The sequence below is a fragment of the Sapajus apella genome, unplaced genomic scaffold, assembly GCF_009761245.1.
Source record: "Sapajus apella isolate SASKATOON/1434 unplaced genomic scaffold, GSC_monkey_1.0 scaffold29, whole genome shotgun sequence".
Classification (NCBI taxonomy): domain Eukaryota; kingdom Metazoa; phylum Chordata; class Mammalia; order Primates; family Cebidae; genus Sapajus; species Sapajus apella.
In genome coordinates, this window is record NW_022436969.1 from 11746651 (window position 1) to 11766283 (window position 19633).

General features: G+C 37.6%; 1 long non-coding RNA gene across 1 annotated transcript in view; it reads left to right on the forward strand.

Moving 5' to 3' along the window:
* The window catches only part of LOC116561484, a 216216-nt gene that overhangs the window by 71760 nt on the left and 124823 nt on the right, over positions 1-19633 (forward strand). Inside the window, exon 2 of the long non-coding RNA XR_004273451.1 lies at positions 11242-11446. This is a non-coding gene — a long non-coding RNA (uncharacterized LOC116561484). The remainder of the gene's footprint in view (positions 1-11241; positions 11447-19633) is intronic.

Below are 19633 nucleotides of genomic sequence, written 5' to 3' on the forward strand. Positions count from 1 at the left end.
AATTATAAAAATAAAGTGCCTATTCTCTTGGCTTTGCTTATCATTTATTTACTAGTATTAAGAGGATTGTGACTTATTTCACCTGGGCAAATGATTGTATTGTGATTACTTTGTCAGGAACATTCAGATTTCAGTGATCATCAGAGCCATAACTACAGAGTCTTTAAAACAATAAAAATATGAACACCTTTGATTATATTATCTTAAAAGAACAAAAATTCTTGGGTGTACAGGTATTCAGATATTTTCTTAAGTTGTGCTTTCACCATGAACTATCTATTTTCTTTTGTCAAATTAATATCCAAAGAAAGTGGGTTTTTTTTTTGGTGCATTTAGTATAATTTGGGGAAATTTGAAGTTCTATTGGCATAAAAATTTTGGAAATTCTTATTTCCTTATTTTCAGAAACCATTGCATGTACCATCAGAGTTGAATTGATTCATGATTATTGAGATATGAAAATAGTCTAATTTCTCTGTTCTTCAGGCATAATTATAGAGTCCTATCAATTTAAGGCAAGGTAATTCTAATTAAATACGAGGGAATAATTAGGTAGGTTGTTGTGACCTAGTTAGTAAAGGTTGGATAAGTTGCAGTTTGAACAGAAACCAAAGTTAATCATATGGGAGATTGAGATTGTTGGTATGTATGAAATATCCTTAGATTCAGAGTAAATTTCATGTAGGCAAAATTCATAAATATGGATAGTTTGTAACACTGTCCTCAGGCAAACTTTACAGTTTGAATATGGTGGTGGGGGGGGCATGGGCACAAATATTTATTCCTCACAGTTTGCTAATACAGGGAATTATTTTGATTGATTTAAAAAGGTTAAACCAATTTTGCATTCTGGAGATAATCCTCCCTGGGTCATGATGTATTATCTTTTTTATATATTATTGGATTCAGTTTGCTCAATTTTAAGAGTATTTACGTGTACGTTTGAGAGGAATACTGATAAATAATTCTGTTTTCTTGTAATGCCTTTCATTCTTCTAGCAGAATAATGCTGGTTTTACAGAATGTGCCGGAAAACATTTAATGACCTTCAATTTTCTGAAAGAGTTTGGGTACAATTGATAATGTTTCTTTTTAAAATGCTCATAAGAATTCATTAGTGAAGTCACGTGGGCCTGGAGTTTTCTTTGTGATGCAGGTGATTTCTGCATTTCCAACCGAGGTACCTGGTTCATCCCATTGGGAACTGGTTAGACAGTGGGTGAAACCCATGGAGTGTGAGCTGAAGCAGGGTGGGGCGTCACTTCACCCAGGAAGGGCAAGGGGTCGGGGAACTCCCTAGCTTAGCCAAAAAAAAAAGCCCAGAGGGACTGCACCATGAGGAACGGTGTGCCCTGTCCCAGATACTACACTTTTTCCATGGTCTTTACAACCCACAGACCAGGAGATTCCCTCTGGTGCCTATACCACCACCCCGAGTTTCAAGCACAAATCTGATGGCTATTTGGGCAGATACTGAGCTAGCTGCAGGAGTATTTTTGGCCATACGCCAGTGGCACCTGGAATGCCAGTGAGACAGATCCACTCACTCCCCTGGAAAGAGGCTGAAACCAGGGAGCTGAGTGGTCTAGTTCACTGGATCCCACCCCTGTGGAATCCAGCAAGCCAAGATCCACTGACTTGAAGTTCTTGCTGCCAGCACAGTAGTCTGAAGTCAACCTGGTATACTCGAACTTGGTGCAGGGAGGGGCGACCACCATTACTAAGGCTTGAGTAGGCAGTTGCCCCCTCACGGTTTAAACAAAGCCACAGAGAAGTTCCAACTGGGAGAAGCCCTCTGCAGCTCAGGAAAGCCGGTGTAGCCAGACTGCCTCTAGATTCCTCCTTTCTGGGCAGAGCATCTCTGAAAAAATGGCAGCCATCCCAGTCAGGGGCTTACAGATAAAACTGCCATCTCCCTGAGACAGAGCACCTGGGAGAAGGGGGAGCTGTGGGTGCAGCTTCAGCAGACTTAAACCTCCCTTCCTGCTGCCTCTGTGCAAGGGATCTCCCAGCACAGTGTTTGAGCTCTGCTAAGGGGCAGACTGCCTTCTCAGGTGGGTTCCTGACCCCTGTATCTCCTGACTGGGAGACATCTCCCAGGAGGGGCTAACAGAAATCTCATACAGGAGAGCTCTGGATAGCATCTGTTAGGTGACCCTCTCTGACAAAGCTTCCAGAGGAAGAAACAGGCAGCAATCTTTGATGTTCGGCAGCCTCCACTGGCGATAGTCAGGCAAACGGGATCTGGAATGGACCTCCAGCAAACTCCAGCAGACCTGCAGCAGAGGGGCCTGTTAGAAGAAAAACTAACAGAAAGTAATAGGCCTTCAATAAAATTCAACACCCCTTCATGGTAAAAACTCTCAATAAACTATATATTGATGGAATGTATCTCAAAATAATAACTATGAAAAACCTACAGCCAATATCATACTGAATGGGCAAAAACTGAAAGCATTCCCTTTGAAAACTGGCACAAGACAAGGATTCCCTCTCTTACCACTTGTATTACCACCCTCTATTCCCTCTCTTACCATAGTATTAAAAGTTTTGGCCAGAGCAATCAGGCAAGAAAAAGAAATAAAGGGTATTCAAATAGGAAGAGAGGAAGTCAGATTGTCTTTGTTTGTAGATGACATAATTGCATATTTAGAAAACCCCATTGTTTCAGCCCCAAATCCCCTTAAGCTGTTAAGCAAAGTCTCCATGAAGGCATTGAAGATTTCTTATTCTTTGTGACCTCAAAGAATGGTGCTTGGCATACAGGTAGGGGTCTAATAAATGTTGGTTGAATATACTTAGTAATCTTAGGTTTGTTATGTTTCCTTTTGGATCAAATGTTTATTATATCAGATATTACTTTTGCTTTAAAAAATGTAGTCAGATTCCTTTTACTGAAAATTTTATTACTGATTTCTAATTTCATTGCATTATTGTCAGAGTGTGGCCTATATATATTACCTATTAAAAAATTTATTGAGTTTTTCTTAAAGCTGTCACCGAAATTAGAAAAATACATTTTCTAAAGTTTTAAAAATATGATTTATTTTTCATAAACATTCTAGAGACAGTTTAAAGGACACTATATTCTTTGCGGGAAATGTAATGCTATGAACCCATAGAAATATATCTCTCACTATACTTAGTGTTCTGCTGATTTCTTCTTATATTTGCATTAGTCTTTGTTTGATGTGTTTTAATGCTATATTACTTAATGCATAATAGTTCATGTCTCATGCTTTTTATGAAAACAAAACAACTGTATGTATACTATTTACTTACTGGCTTTTATTTTTTGGCCTGAAACTCATACTTTTATATTAATATGATCGTTGATTGTTTTTAGGCAACCTTCTGCCTGGTACTTGGGTGATAATGGGAAATTGCCTGAACTTGAAGATAAGATTGGTTTATTAAAGTTTTAAAATACCCATAATAGTACAAAGTGATAACACAGAATATCAATTTAATGAAAGAATAACTTACAAAATAGAACATCTTTATTTTTTGGGTTGTTAATTTTGATTCATGTCCTATTATTCTGAAGTACATCTCAAATCAGACTTTATGAAACAGTGACATACACACTAATTTACTCTGAAAAAAAGATGTTTTAGTTCAGTAATGCCCCTTCTTGTGCATTTCTGTATTTCACAGACCCTTAGCAGAAAAGCCTAGAAATGAAATGTTAGAAAACAATCAATTTTTCACTGAAAATGAAATTGAAGGACCTCAAAAATTAAAATAAATATATTGGAAAATATGTGATGAACATATAATTTACTGTTTTTTAGTGTATCTAATTGTCATGTAGGGCAAGATATGTTTGCACTTGATTTAATGGAGGGGTTGATGTTTGATTTGGCTGATTTCATTTCTACCTACAATTCTAAACATGAAAATAAATGCTCATAAAAGTGCAATATTAGCGCCTTATATTACTTTCTAGCAGTTCTTAAAATATTCTGAGACTTAAAATTTTTTTGACTTAAAGTGAATCAGGCCCAGTGCAGTGGTTCATGCCTGAAATCCCAGCACTCTGAGAGGCCGAGGCAGGTGGATCATCTGAGGTCAGGAGTTAAAGACCAGCCTGACCGACATGGCAAAATCCTGTCTTTACTAAAAAAATACAAAATAGCTAGGTGTGGTGGTGCACATCTGTAATCCTACCTACTCAGGAGGCTAAGGCACAAGAATTGCTTGAAGCCTGGAAGTAGAGGTTGCAGTGAGCCAAGATTGCACCACTGCACTTCCAGGCTGGGCAACATAGCAAGACTCTGTCTCCAAAAAAAAAAGTGAATCAAATAACCTATTTTTGTATTGTCAGTAATCTCCAAACAGAAAGTGATGGAAGTATCTGTATTTCTCTAACACTGACCAATTATTTTTATGAGCACTTTCTCTAAAGTTAGAAAAACTATAAATGTAGTTTATCTACTGCTCTAAAAATACTACTGTGAAATCTTTCAATAATTTGTAGTCCTACTCTGTGGATTGGTTGTTTTTAAAAAGCTCATACTTGTCAAGAATGAAAAGGCTCAAAAGTGAGAAGGGATTTAAAAGATATAAATTGATTAAAGGAACAAATATATAAATGTAGTGGCAAATTGTAGCTAGTAATCAGATTTTAACCACCTCAATTCTGAAATATGGTTATAGACTTTTTCCCTCTGTTCTCAGAAAGAATAGAGGGAAAAAGTCAATAAATGAAAAAATAGTTGATACAAAGTTCACGTGCCAAAGTCTATGTATTATGTATTTGACTCTACAGAGTCCTCATGCTACTATTAAGAGTCTGTTTTTACTTTAGACAAAGCACTAGCAAGCATTTCAGAAATTGATAGAGCCAATAGTATAAAGAATTTAAGACAGATGGTGGCTAGCTTGACAGCAAGAGAAGATATTGAAACCTATAAAGCACGATACCCACATTTTTTTTCAGTGTCTTGTACTTTTATTTAAATGGTACTTGACATAAAAACACCATGCCCCACGTTATTAATCAGCACATTTTTATTTTCACTGTCTTGAGATTTAAAAAGATATTGATGTATCTGTTTTATATTTAGATTATAATTTGATCAGCATCTATGTTTTACAGAAAAAAAAAAAAGGTTTGGATACATTTAGGAATGTTATTAAGACAATGGAACATTCACAACAGAAAAGTCCCATGAGTTTGTAACTCACAAACTGGTCCTCCCCTGGTTCTAGAAAAGAGCAATAAAGATATCTTATCATAGGCAGGATATGGTGGCTTATACGTGTAATCCCAGCACTTTGGAAGGCCCAGGCGGGTGGATCATGAGGTCAAGAGATAGAGACCACCTTGGCCAACATGGCGAAACCCTGTCTCTACTAAAAATACAAAAATTAGCTGGGCCTGGTGGCACGTGCCTGTAGTCTCAGCTACTAGGGAGGCTGAGGCAGAAGAATCACTTGAACCTGGGAAGCGGAGGTTGCAGTGAGCTGAGACTGCGCCATTGCACTCCAGCCTGACGACAGAGTGAGACTCCATCTCAAAAAAAAAAAAAAAAAAAAAAAAAGATGTCTATCATATTAGGGTCCAAATGCAAATCTAGTCTAAAACCTTTTAACAATTAATTGGTTCAATGATAGTGTATTTAATGAGCAGAAAAAATTCAAGAAGACAGAAGTACTCAATTACAGCTTGAGAAATCTGACAAGATTCAAGGACCAAGGGCAAATATCTATTTAAAAAATTCCTTTGAGTTGGAATACTGAGAGTTGAATTTATTAAGTAAAAACATGCCACCATTTTACAAATATGAACACAATATAATTCTAACTCAGGCCTGATTTTTGGAGCTAGAAAATTGTACCTTTATGTTTCAGTATGTCTATTAAATAGCATGATATTCTTAACAAATGTTTCCTGATCTAAGGGAAGTATGATTTTCACTCAAATCTGGCATTTCAGTTTTTGATCGTATGAAGATGTCAGAATTTAAAAAATACTTTAAAAATATTAGATACATAAATTAAAGGCATTGTCCTTTGAGAATATCATATTATTTCATGTTACTTTATGATGTAACAGTTTTTAAGGACTAGACTGAAACATAGAGAAAGGATTAAATCAACCTTTAGCATAATCTGGGAAATCTACTTTTGTGGGATATTTCACTCTATGATGGTAGACAAATGCTTTGCTGCACAGGTAAATTCACATTGTGCATCTTTCCAGTTGAGAACAATGTGCTCTCAGCTTAGCTGTCATTCCATTATGCTTTAGTATGCAGATTTTCCTGTTGCCTTTACCACTTTGAAGCCCAGTCAGGTAAAAACAAACTGGGGCTTGGAGACTCAATTAATAGAGATAGTTCGACAGATTCCACTAACAAAAGAGCTGTTGTAAGTCTTTGCCCAGGACTCAGGCTAAATCATAATTTTGATTTGTAAATGTGGACAAATGTAAGGGCTAAAATAAAATTAAAAACATACTATTTACATTCCTTACTATAGAAGGAACAGATAATTTATTTTTTATATCTGTAATTTTATTCAAAAATATATTTTATGATACAGTTCTTTGTCTTCTGTATTGATTTATAATTTTTTATTTTCAGCGATACAAACATCTTAGGGAGCTTTCTTGAATCACTGGATATGGAACGTCACAGAGGTGTAATTTTGTACCTGAGAGCTAAACTGAATAGATTTTCAAAATTAGAGTATAAAATCTTATTAAATGTTAGGACACATTTGAACATAATGAGGAATGCTTTCAAATTACATTTCAAAGCATTCCTCATTATGTTCAAAAGTGAGTTTCCCTCTTGTTACCCAGGCTGGAGTGCAATGGCGCGATCTCGGCTCACCGCAACCTCCGCCTCCTGGGTTCAGGCAATTCTCCTGCCTCAGCCTCCTGAGTAGCTGGGATTACAGGCACGCACCACCATGCCCAGCTAATTTTTTGTATTTTTAGTAGAGACGGGGTTTCACCATGTTGACCAGGATGGTCTCGATCTCTTGACCTCGTGATCCACCCGCCTCGGCCTCCCAAAGTGCTGGGATTACAGGCTTGAGCCACCGCGCCCGGCCTTCAAATTACATTTCTATTCTGTGAGAAACAATAGTGTAAAGTGGCATTGTAGTGCATTTTATTAAGTCAATAAATAGATTCTCTTATCTGATACCTTAATTCAGTTTACTACAGAATGTAAATAAGTAAGAATTGTAGGTTATACAACACACACATTCACACACACTTTAAAATAAAAACCCAGCATCCTTTTGGATTGCATTGCGGTGAACTGGTCTGTCTTCCCTAGCAATGAATATAGTTAGCACCCAGCTCTTACTAAGAGTTCCATAAAGGTTTGCTAAGTTATTTTATTTTATTCTTGAAAGCATTTGTTCCGTGGGCTAGGTAAATATTTGAGTACACTGAAATATGATTTTAAATAATGAAAGCTGGGGTGGGATGTTTGAGATCAACTAGCTCAGTTGCCACTTAATCATCCAGTTCAAGTGCCATAAGTTCGCCAGTAATTTTAGAAATTTTAGACTCTGTATGGCAATTTTCTCTACCTAAAAAAAAAAATTTCCTCCAAATGTGATTATAGTTAGGTTGAATTACATAAATAAAATAAGATACTAGTTTATGTGGACAGACTCCCGTCTAAACCTTTTGTAAAAAATTGACTTTTTCCTTACACCATTGTACAGTATTATGTTATCATAAGCGCCTTTGCAGATATTTGTTAAAATTCAAGGAGCCATAAGAGTTAATATTTAGTCTGAACAGTTTCCCCAACCAATAACATTCATTTCAATTTCCTGTGCATATCATGATGACACTGAGCTCAGCCTGCCTACTGATTGAGTTAGTTATTTAAATGCTGAAATGGCTTCTTAATAACTTCTTTAATTATTTAGCTATTTAACAGAGCTCTATCTTCTTGTCTAGAAAATGGTGACATTAAAACTGTTAATATGTGATTCTGAGTGCTGGCATTATTTCTGGTTAATGATAATAACCCAGATTTTTAGTAATGCTTTCTTATTTGTATTTCACTCATTTTCTTTGCCTTTGTGTTACCTCGGTTCAAAATTCACAGCCTTGACATGTTGACACAGGCCATCTTTAACCACTAAAAGCACAGCTCAGCCCCAGACTCATTAATTTTGAATTAAGCAAGGTTGGCAACATCCCTGCATAGATGAATGGCTTTTGACTAAATGTGCTGTGTTCTCCTCAATAGGAAACAGCTTCCCCCACTGAACAAACACTGCCACTTTCATTGCCGATCATTAATGGTTAGACATGAAGCTGGCTGTCCTCTTGATGTTACCCTAGTGATTACATATTCATTTACTACATACACTGTTACAGGCTCTCTGTCTTATCTACTTGTGATCATTTCCAGATAACAATATGCAGCCAGATTGTTCCTGAACCCTGATCCTCTGATATTGCTTGTTTTGTGTCATCTTGTTTGTTAACTCACTCCTTGATTGCACGGCTCTTATGCCTAATACATTTTTATCACCTTGCAGCAAATTTCTGGTATCCTTATAGCCAAAGCTCATGTATCTGCTTTGTCAGAATCGGAGTCAGTTTGGTAGTGACTTCATCAGCATCTAGCAATACAGTAACAAGTTTCTTCAACAGGACGGGGTGGGGGGGGAAGGAAACGTTTGGCTATATTCTTAGTATTTTTTTTTTTTGCATTCCAGAGACTTGGCAAAGGGAGAAGCTATGCCCACTAAGTCTGTTTACAGCCAAGTGTTTTTAGAATCTTGGAATTTTCTTTTTTGGAGTTCTTCATACTCTGGATCCATTGGAAAGATGATAAAACAGATTGTCTGTAAGAGAGTCAATATAAAAATAGTCTGCAAGGATGCATGCCACCATCTGTGTTGTCTTATCTAGAAATTGTATCCCTGTCTCAGATTGACTTCCAAATTAATATGCTTATAAATATTAATTGATAGGGACAAATTAGAAAAAGTGTAAATGTGTGTGTGTGAATGTTTTATATATATATGTTATAAAGTTATATATATAATATATATAATATATAATATATAACATATGTTATAATATATATATTATAATGTTATATATATATATATACACACATACACACATATTTTCTAACATACAGAGTTTTGGATGAGAATTTCTTCTGAATTGGCAGATGAATTCGGTCTGCAGGTTTCTTTTGAATCTGTATTAATCAAAGTACATATAAGAGTTTAAAGAATGTTATCTTCTTGGCTGGCATGGTGGCTTATGCTTGTTAGTCTCAACAGTTTGGGAGGTAGAGGTGGGAGGATTCCTTGAGGCCAGGGATTTGAGACCAGCCTGGGCAACATAGTGAGACCCTTTCTCTAAAATAATACTACTAATAATTATCTTTCATGATAGCAGTTTTGTAAGTTGTAAGTCAGAGGTTAACAATGGAGACACATATCAACCCTGATATCCTTGGTGACTCACAAAGCACTGAGAAATGCATTTACTTCTGGATAATGTATGAATGTGTAAATGATATACAGCTACCATGTACCAGAATGCTAGCTACTCCTAAGCATAGAGGGAGTGCAGAGGGGAAATTATTCATTAGGCAAAGAAGGAAACATAAGGTTGACATGGCATTTAGGAAAAAGCTGTACTTGACCAAATAAGCTAATATTTGAAGGAAAACAAACAGGTAAATATGATTACATTTGGCCCAAGTTGTTGTTCTAGTAAAAATGAGTAATATTTCTCCTTTAAATGCTCCCACCCCCCACTTTTGGTAAGAAATCAGTAGCAGAACATCCCCGAAGTTCTCTTTGTCTTGATTTATTGACACTGAAGCTCCATGCCTGCAGAAAATTTCTCTGCAAACCTTGTTACATAGAGCTTATTATAAGTTTTTCCATGTGTTTTTCTAATTAAAATGGTTTTCTTTGGTCTAATATTTGTAGGATGAAAATATCTAAAAGTGAAATGTGATAATCTCCTGGACCTTTCTTCACATTGTTTCATTTTCTACATTGTGTAAAGTACTTTTAAGTGGACAATTTAGGAAAGATGTTTCTGGTAGCTGTGGAATGAAGCAACTAGAACATCCATAGAGTCTTGTTCAACTGTCTAGATGGAGGCAACCAAATTAGATTAAAGGTTAATGTTTTCCCTTGTTTTATCTTTCCAATTTAATGTTATGGGTTTAGTGCAAAGTTAGCTTACGAGTAGACCTAGCCTGGTGTGGAGGAGACAACAGCTCTCTATTGGGTGTTGATGCAATCATGTCAGAAGCACTATCCAACCAAAAGGAATTTCTGCTTGCATAGAGTCCTTTTAAAAGGAGGACAAAACCCTTAGTTCCACAATTGGAGTGGAAGACTTTTTTTTTTTTGAGACAGAGTCTCACTCTGTGGCTCAATCTGGAGTGCAGTGGCATGAACTGGGCTCACTGCAACCTCCACTTCCTTGGTTCAAGTGATTCTTGTGCCTCAGCCTCCCGAGTAGCTGCGATTATGGTGTGCACCATCATTCCTAGCCAGAGTTGAAGTCTTAAGAGGCAACATAGCAAACTCAGAACATGGTAGTGGGTAAATTACTCTCATCAAGTCACCTCTTAAGAACAGGTTTAGAGAAAAGAGATATAGTGAGAGTAGGAAAACCCTGACTTCTGGAAGGGGAGCAGTTAAGGGGTCCATACTGAGGGAGGTGCTAAAAAGAGCCTGAGATACACTAAGAGTATTTCCATATACATGTTTATTCATATTCAAATATAGCAACTTCTAATATGTATTCTCTGATCAGAAAAGTAACTGAAAAAATTCTACCAAGTAGGTTGATATGAGAGTGTAGGTGTGTGTGTGTGTGTGTGTGTGTGTGTGTGTGTGTGTGAGAGAGAGAGAGAGAGAGAGACAGAGAGAAAGAAAAAGAGAGAGAGAGATCAAGGTAGGATATCTCTGTGTAAACAAGTTAAGGAAATGGTTCTGCATAACAAATTCTACCTCCTCTTGTAAATGCAGGACATAAGACATACAGGTGGGACAAGCCATTTGAGAACCTACAATGCCATCTCTGAACAAGCACCCCAAATTGTGCAGCCGGGGCCTGGTGCTTCATATACCTACAACTGACACTAGTCCTAGAAAATGTCCCTAGTCTCTCCCCATGGATGTGTCCAAGTCTGCAGGAGAGAAGCTGGAGCACTAGCTGGAGCCCAGTCCATGGTCCTTCTTAAGGCTTGCTTTAAGCAGTTTTTTTTCCAGTTGCTGTGCTCTTCCTGAACTATCTCACACCTAATCTTCAACTTGATGCCTGTGACCACACTATGACAGCAGTCTCCAGCCTGTTGCACATTAGAATCACCTGAGGAATTTTCAGAAATGCTAATGCTTGGGTTTCACCCCAGAACACTTGAATCAGGGTTTCTGGTGGTGGGCCTAGGATTTGGGTCTTTAAAAATCTCCCCAGGTAAGTCTAGTGTGTAGTAAGGTTGAGAATCATTGTGTGTGTGCCTCAAAAAATTCTGTAGGCATGGATGAAACCAGTTACTAGTATTCAAGGATAAGGTCTGAGTTACTGAAAAGAGAAAAAAGTATATTAACATTTTGAAATTATGCCTATATAAGGTATTTTTATACTTAAAGCCACTAAAATTTGTTTTTAAATTGTGGGAAGTTTTATTAAAGAAAATTAATAGATAACTGGTGGTTAATTGGCCATAGAAATAAAAAAAAAACCTACATATAGCTTTTAGATAAATATTTTATAAGGAGATTTATATATCATAGCTAAAGAAGGGGTAATGATTTTATATTTAGATTAACTAAAGATGCCTTAGATTGAATTCATTAAATATTAACAGTATCAAAGTGACTAATTGCCATAAAACTACATATTTTACACTGTATGAATGGGATGTGCACACAAACTGATTTGTCTAAATGACTATTATGTAAAAAAAATCACATTATGTCTGGAAAAAACTTGCTAAGACATTTATTTAAACTTTCTTGTATTCCTGTTGTTGCTTAAATGTCTTCAGAAAAAAAGTGTTTAAAACTACATTTAATAGGCTGGGCACAGTGGTTCATGCCTGTAATTCCAGCACTTTGGGAGGCAAAGGAGGGCGGATTGCTTGAGCTTATGAGTTCAAGACCAGCCTGGGCAACATGGTAAAACCCAAAACTCTGTCTCTATAAAAAGTATAAAAATTTAGCTGGGCATGGTGGCACATGCCTGTAGTCCCAGCTACTTGGAAGGCTGAGGTGGGAAGATCACTGGAGCTCAGGAGGTCGAGGCTGCAGTGAGCTGTGTTCAATCCACTGCATCCACCTGGGGCAACAAAGTGAGATCCTGTCTCAATAACAAATAAACAAAAACCAAAAACCAAACCTTTATTTAATAAAGCATGGAATTATGTTTTAAAGGCAATAAATGAATAATATCTTAATCTATCTATATTAAATTTAAGTAGTACACCAATATAAAATGTTCAGAGGTAATGTTCAACATAGAGCAATGAAGCAAAGTAGGTTGAGAGTAATCATTCTAGTAATTTTAGGAAAAATAAAAAATTTCAAACGTGTCTAATGTTGAATGAATTCTTTATGGAGGTCCATATGTAAGAATATTCCTTTCTTTATGGGATGTCTTATGAGGTGAGGAGAGGAGTCTGCAAGTCTTCTGGTTCCTCTTGGCAAAAGGAGTTGGATGGGAAGGGGAAAGGAGTGAGAGGTCAGTTGGGGGCTCATTGTCCATGGAACAATGGCAGGAGTGGGGAGCTGTGCAGGCCTGCCTAAGAGCTGGCAAGGCACAGAGCCTAACAGGCAGCTTAGCTGTGAGTGAGCAGCCACTGACAGAGTTTTTACTTGGGGCTCAGGCTGGAACTCTAATGTTGTCAATCCAGGCCGGAGGTGAACACAAGAATCAATGGACAGGTGACCAGGTTAGAGTTCACAGATGGGATTCCAGTAAATTACAGCATAAGACGGCTTTATGGGACTTGAGGCAAAAGCCCAGTCTTGGGACTGCAGCATACGAAGTGGGCAGAAGTCCTTCTCTGAAAGTGGTGGGGTCTTATTGGAGCAATGAATGGACAGCAAAGGGTGCTTACTGAGCAACAGCTTGTACTCTGCCAAGATCAATGGGCTGAGGCAACTGATTTTGTGCTCAAGGTGGGCAAATTGTTTTTGAGGAACACAGGGTGGAGACTTCATGACCTGAGGACAGATGTGCGGATCTAGAGAGGCCGTCAAGGAATTGAGGCAGGGCTGATATGTCCATGACATCTGGCTTTTGGCTCACAGCTGAAACTGCCTTTAGCAGCTGGTCCTTATCGGCTACTTGACCCAAGGCTGTCCCACGCCTTCCCAAGGGCCAAACCATTTCTCTGATTGCAGGTCACCGGAGGAGTCTCTGTACTTTGTGCTCTCCAGGTTTTCTTAGACATACTACATATTATTTGAAGGGAGAATGAAGGAAATTTTCCTCTGCCCCCCCTTTTTTCTCATAACAGTAACTTTCAGGCGCTCATGAGAGACATGAAAGCAAATAATGAGAACATTCATGCAACATATATATTGAGTAATTACTATGTGCTGTCCCTGAGGCTATAAAGATGAGCAAAACAGATGTAGTTTCTGCCCCCTACAGAGCTTGAAATCTCATCAAGAGACAATTATCAAATAATCACTCAACTATATAAGGTCTTTATTACAATCCATGGTAACTGGTAACAGAAGAGCATCACCTAATATGAATATATATTCTAACTGGGGATTAAAATGTCATAGTCAGTAGTAGGGCTATTAGTTCTCTATTGCTGTGTAACAAATAATCACAAATATAGTGGCTTAAAACAACTTATGTATTATTTCAGTTTCCGTGGGTCTAGAGTCTGGACATGTTTATGTTGGATCCTTTGTTCAGAGTCTCACCAAGGTTTGGAGATGTCAGAGCTGCAAGGTCCTCTTTTTGGAGCTTGAGGTCCTCTTTTCTGCTCATTGTCTATTGGCAAAATTTAGTTCGTTGAGGTTATAAGTTCTTGCTTTGTTGCCGGCTGTCAACTGGGGGCCATTCTCAGATCCTAGAAACTGCCTGCTATTTGCTACATGGCCCTTTTTACAATATGGCACTTTGCTCCTTCAAGGCCAGCAAGATAGTCTCTTTCACACTTCTAATATCTCCAACCTCTTTTAGGGACTCACCTGATTAAATTAGACCTACCCAGGATAACTTCCCTTTTGATGAACTCAGCACCAAATGATTAGGACCTTAATTCATCTTCCAAATCCTTCTGCCATTTAAGGAAATGTAGTCATGGGAGAACTGTCCCATCGTATTCACAAGTCCTTCTCACACTCACGGGGAGGGAATTGTACAGGTATGTGTAATAGGGAGCAGGATTCTTGGGTCTGTCTTAGAATTCTGCTAACCACAGTGGAAAAGAATTTGATTGGGACTTCATGTTGAAATATAAAATAAAAATGAAATAAACCTTATAAACATTTCAAAATTCATGTTAAGTCCACCTATGAGTCATTCTTAATGCAAAACAAGAAATCAATTAGTTGTTTTAGCTTAGTGTGTCTGACAAAATTGTCAGCTGTCATAACATTTTTTACTTCTTAAGTATAGGCATACTTCATTTTATTGCACCTCTCTTTATTGTGCTTTGCAGATACTGCTTTTTTACAAATTGAAGGTGTTGAGCAAGTCTGTTGCCACCATTTTTACAATAGCACATGCACACTTTGTGTCTCTGTGTCACATTTTGGTAATTCTAGAAATATATATATATATATATATAATTTATTTTGAGATGGAGTTTCACTCTTGTCACCCAGACTGGAGTGCAATGGTGAGATCTTGGCTCACTGCAACCTCTGCCTCCTGGGTTCAAGTGACTCTTCTGCCTCAGCCTCCCTAGTGGCTAGGATTACAGGCACCCACCACTGTGCCCAACTAATGTTTGTATTTTTAGTAGAGATGGGGTTTCGCCATGTTGGCCAGGGTAGTATGATTATTATATCTGCTATTGTGATTTGTGATCAGTGTTCTTTGATGTTACTATTATAATTGTTTGGCGCACTATGAACCCTGCCCATATGAGTGTGAATTTAATCCATAGGTGTGCGTGTTTTAACTGCATTACCAACTGGCCAGTCTTTCATCTCTTTCCCTCTCCTTGGGCCTCCCTATTCCTTGAGACACAACCATATTGAAATTAGGCCAATTAATAATCCTGCAATGGATTCTAGGTGTTCAAGTGAAACAAAGAGTCACAAGTCTCTCTTTTTAAATCAAAAGCTATTATAGAAATGATTAAGCTTGGTGAGGAAGATATGTAAAAAGCCTGGGTAGGCTGAAAACTATAGACTGTTGTGCCAGTTAGCCAAGGATGTGAATGCAAAGTTCTTCAAGGATATTAAAAGTGCTACTCCAGTGAACACACAAATGATAACGAAGTGCATCAGCCTTATTGCTGATTCAAAGAAAGTTTGAGTGGTCTGAATTGAAGATAAAACCAGCCACAACATTCTCTCAAGCCAAAGCCTAATCCAGAAAAGACTCTGTTCTCTCTTCAATTCTGTGAAGGGTGAGAGGGAAAGAAGCTGTTGAAGAAAGGTTGAAAGCTAGTACAAATTGGTTCATGAGGTTTAAGGGAAGGTGCCATCTCTGTAACATAAAAGTGCAAAGGGGAAGCAGCAAGTGCTGATATAGAAGTTGCAGCAAGCTATTCAGAAGATAAGTTCATTGGTAAAGGTGACTACACTAAACAACACATTTTCAATGTAAATGAAGCACCCTTCTATTAGAGGAAGATGACATCTAAGACTTTCATAGCTAGAGAGGAGAAGTCAATACTTGCTTCAAAGGACAGGGTGACTATCTTGTTAGGGGCTGATGAAACTCATGGCTTTAAGTTGAAGCCAATGCTCATTTACTATTCTGGAAATGCTAGGGCCCTTAAGAATTTGCTAAATCTACTCTGCCTGTGCTCCAGAAATGGAACAACACAGCCTGGATGACAGCACATCTGGGAACATGGCAGCATAATCTGAAGCCTCTCTCAGTAACCCTCTCTTCTCCCATTTTTTCTTACAGATATTCCCTGCAATACGTTTCTTACATTTTAAATCCTATCTTTGTGCTTTGTTCCTGAAGGACCCAGACTAAGTGCAATGAATTAATATGTGGAACACTCTTAGACTAAGGCTTGGCATGTATTAGGTCTAGATAAATTTGATATATTATCATTAACTTGTAAAGGCAGAGCATTGCCAGCTGGAAGAACAATAAATGCCAAGGCCCTGACCTGGGAAGAAACTTCGCAGATTGAAAGGACAGAAGGCAAAATTGTGTCTGAATCATAGTGAGAAAAGGACAGATGAAAGTGGTACCAGATGAAGGAGGTCCTTGTAGGGAGGTAGGGTTTTCTTCGCTTTAAACGACCTGAAGTCAGTAGGAGATTCACAGGATCTTATATTGCTTTAGAAACATCCCTCTGGCTGTTGTATGGAGAATGGACTGCAGGGAGTAAGAGCAGAGGCAGGAAAACCAGTTAGAAGACAGTTTCAGCAGTTCAGGTGAGAAAGAATGATGGCCAGGCCTAGGATAGAAAAGAGGAGCTAGTAAGAAGTGGTTAGCCTCGGCATACATTCTGGAGGTTAATATGAGGAAACTTATTGATGAATTGCATTTGAGGTTGAAAGATAAATCAAGATATCTTCTACACTTTGGACCTGAATGCTTAGATAACTGTCAATGCCATATCCTGAGACAGAAAATGTTTGGGGGTAAAGGATGGGGAGGTAGTTACAGAGGTGGAAATTAGTAGTTTTATTCTCACCATGTTGCGCTTGTGATTCCTGCCAAGGAACAATAACCAGGTTGAGGTTATTTTGGGAAAGGCTAAGAACATTTTTTAAAAAGTCTCTTGAGACATATTGCTAGATAAATTTCCATAAGGGGTTTCTAATTTATGCTTTTATCAGTAATGAGTGAAAAATTCTGTTTTACAATAACTCCTCTGTGGGTTACTAAGTCCAGAGGTGAGGCAGGAAAAGGCAGATAGTTTTTTGTTTTTGTTTTTTGGCAATCTCTAGCTAATGACTCTACTTGTTGGAGACATTGGAGGAGCTGATGGAGTCTGCCCCTTACTTGCCTTCCACTTGTGTAGTTTTAGGGTGCAGATTTTCGGTTAGATATTAGTGCTTTTTCTAAATCTTTTTCAATCAGTGTGGAAGTTTGCTGGAAAGTTGGTGTGATTCTGGCCTATATTGAATTTTTATTATTTATTTTGGGAAGTATATTTGTGTGGGCATCTAAACATATACATACACATAGATTTTGAACATATTTTAAAAAATAAGTTTAAAAAGAACTGCCATTTGACCTAACATCTAATTACTGGGTATATACCCAAAGGAATATAGATTTTTCCACAAAAAGGCACATGCATATATATGTTCATCACAGCACTTTTCACAATAGCAAAGACATGGAATCAAACTAGACGCCCATCTACTGAGGACTGGATAAAGAAAATGTGGTACACATACATCATGGACTATTACACAGCCATAAAAAGAATAAAATCATGTCCTTTGGGGAAGCTGGAGGCTATTATCCTGAACAAACTAACAAAGGAACACAAAACCAAATATCTCATGCTCTTACTTATAAGTGGGAGGTAAACACTGAGTACAATTGACCCAGAGAGGGGATCAATAGATACTGGGGCTTATTTGAGAGTAGAGAATGGGAGGAGTATGAGGAGCAAAAGACTGTCTATCAGGTACTATGCTCACTACCTGGATGATGAAATTATTTGTCCACCAAATCCCAGTGACATGAATTTACCATGTAACAAACCTGCACATACACTCCTTGAGCCTAAAAGTTGGAAGAAAAAAACAAAAAGCAAACAAATAAAATTAACCCTTAACAAAACTAGATAAATATTTAAAAACTCTGGAGAAATGATTTTTGGTGTTTATTCACTCTATTTTATCTTTTTAAAATTTTTATTTATTTATTTTTATATTTTTTATTATTATACTTTAAGTTCTGGGATACATGCGCAGAACATGCAGGTTTTTTACATAGGTATACAGGTGCCATAGTGGTTTGCTGCATCCATCACTCCGTCATTTACATTAGATATTTCTCCTAATGCTATCCTTCCCCTGGCCCTCCACCCCTCAACACGCCCTGGTGTGTGATGTCCCCCTCCCTGTGTTCATGTGTTCTCATTCAACACCCACTTATGAGTGAGAACATGCAGTGTTTGATTTTCTGTTCTTGTGTCAGTTTGCTGAGAATGATGGTTTCCAGCTTCATCCATGTCCCTGCAAAGGACATGAACTCATCCTTTTTATGGCTGCATAGTATTCCATGGCGCATATGTGCCACATTTTCTTTATCCAGTCTATCACTGATGGGCATTTCGGTTGGTTCCAGGTCTTTGCTATTGTGAATAGTGCTGCAATAAACATGTGTGTTCATGTATCTTTATAATAGAATAATTTATAATCCTTTGGGTATATACCCAGTAATGGGATTGCTGGTCAAATGGTATTTCTAGTTCCTGATCCTTGAGGAATCATCACACTGTCTTCCTCAATGATTGAACTAATTTACACTCCCACCAACTATGTAAAAGTGTTCTTATTTCTCCACATCCTCTTCAGCATCTGTTGTCTCCTGATTTTTTTAATGGTCGCCTTTCTAACTGTTGTGAGATGCTATCTCAATGTGGTTTTGATTTGCATTTCTCTAATGACCAGGGGTGATGAGCTTTTTTTCAGATGTTTGTTGGCTGCATAAATGTCTTCTTTTGAGAATTGTCTGTTCATATCCTTCACCCACTTTTTGATGGGGTTGTTTGTTTTTTTTTCTTGTAAATTTGTTTAAGTTCCTTATAGATTCTGGATATTAGCCCTTTGTTAGAGGAAATTGCAAAAATTTTTTCCCATTCTGTTGGTTGCCAGTTCATTCTAATGATAGTTTCCTTAGCTGTGCAGATGTGTTTTGGTTTAATTAGATTCCATTTGTCTATTTTGGCTTTTGTTGCCATTGCTTTTGGTGTTTTAGTCATGAAGTCCTTGCCTATGCCTATGTCTTGAATGGTATTGCCTAGGTTTTATTCTAGGGTTATTATGGTGTTAGGTCTTATGTTTAAATCTTTCATCAATCTTGAGTTAATTTTTGTATAAGGTGTAATGAAGGGATACAGTTTAAGCTTTCTGCATATGGCTAGCCAGTTTTCCTAACATTTGTTAAGCAGGGAATCCATTCCCTATTGTTTGTTTTAGTCAGATTTGTCCAAGATCAGATGGTTGTAGAACTGTGGCATTATTTCTGAGGCCTTGTTCTGTTCCATTGGTTTATATCTCTGTTTTGGTACCAGTACCATGCTGTTTTGTATAATGTAGTGTAATTTGAAGTCAGGTAGTGTGATGTCTCCAGCTTTGTTGTTTTTGCTTAGAATTGTCTTGGCTATATGGGCTCTTTTTTGGTTCCATATGAAATTTAAGTGTTTTTTTTTTTTTTTTTTTTTTTTCCAATTCAGTGAAGAAAGTCTAGGATAGCTTGATGGGGATATCACTGAATCTATGACTTATATTGGGCACTATGGCCATTTTCACAATA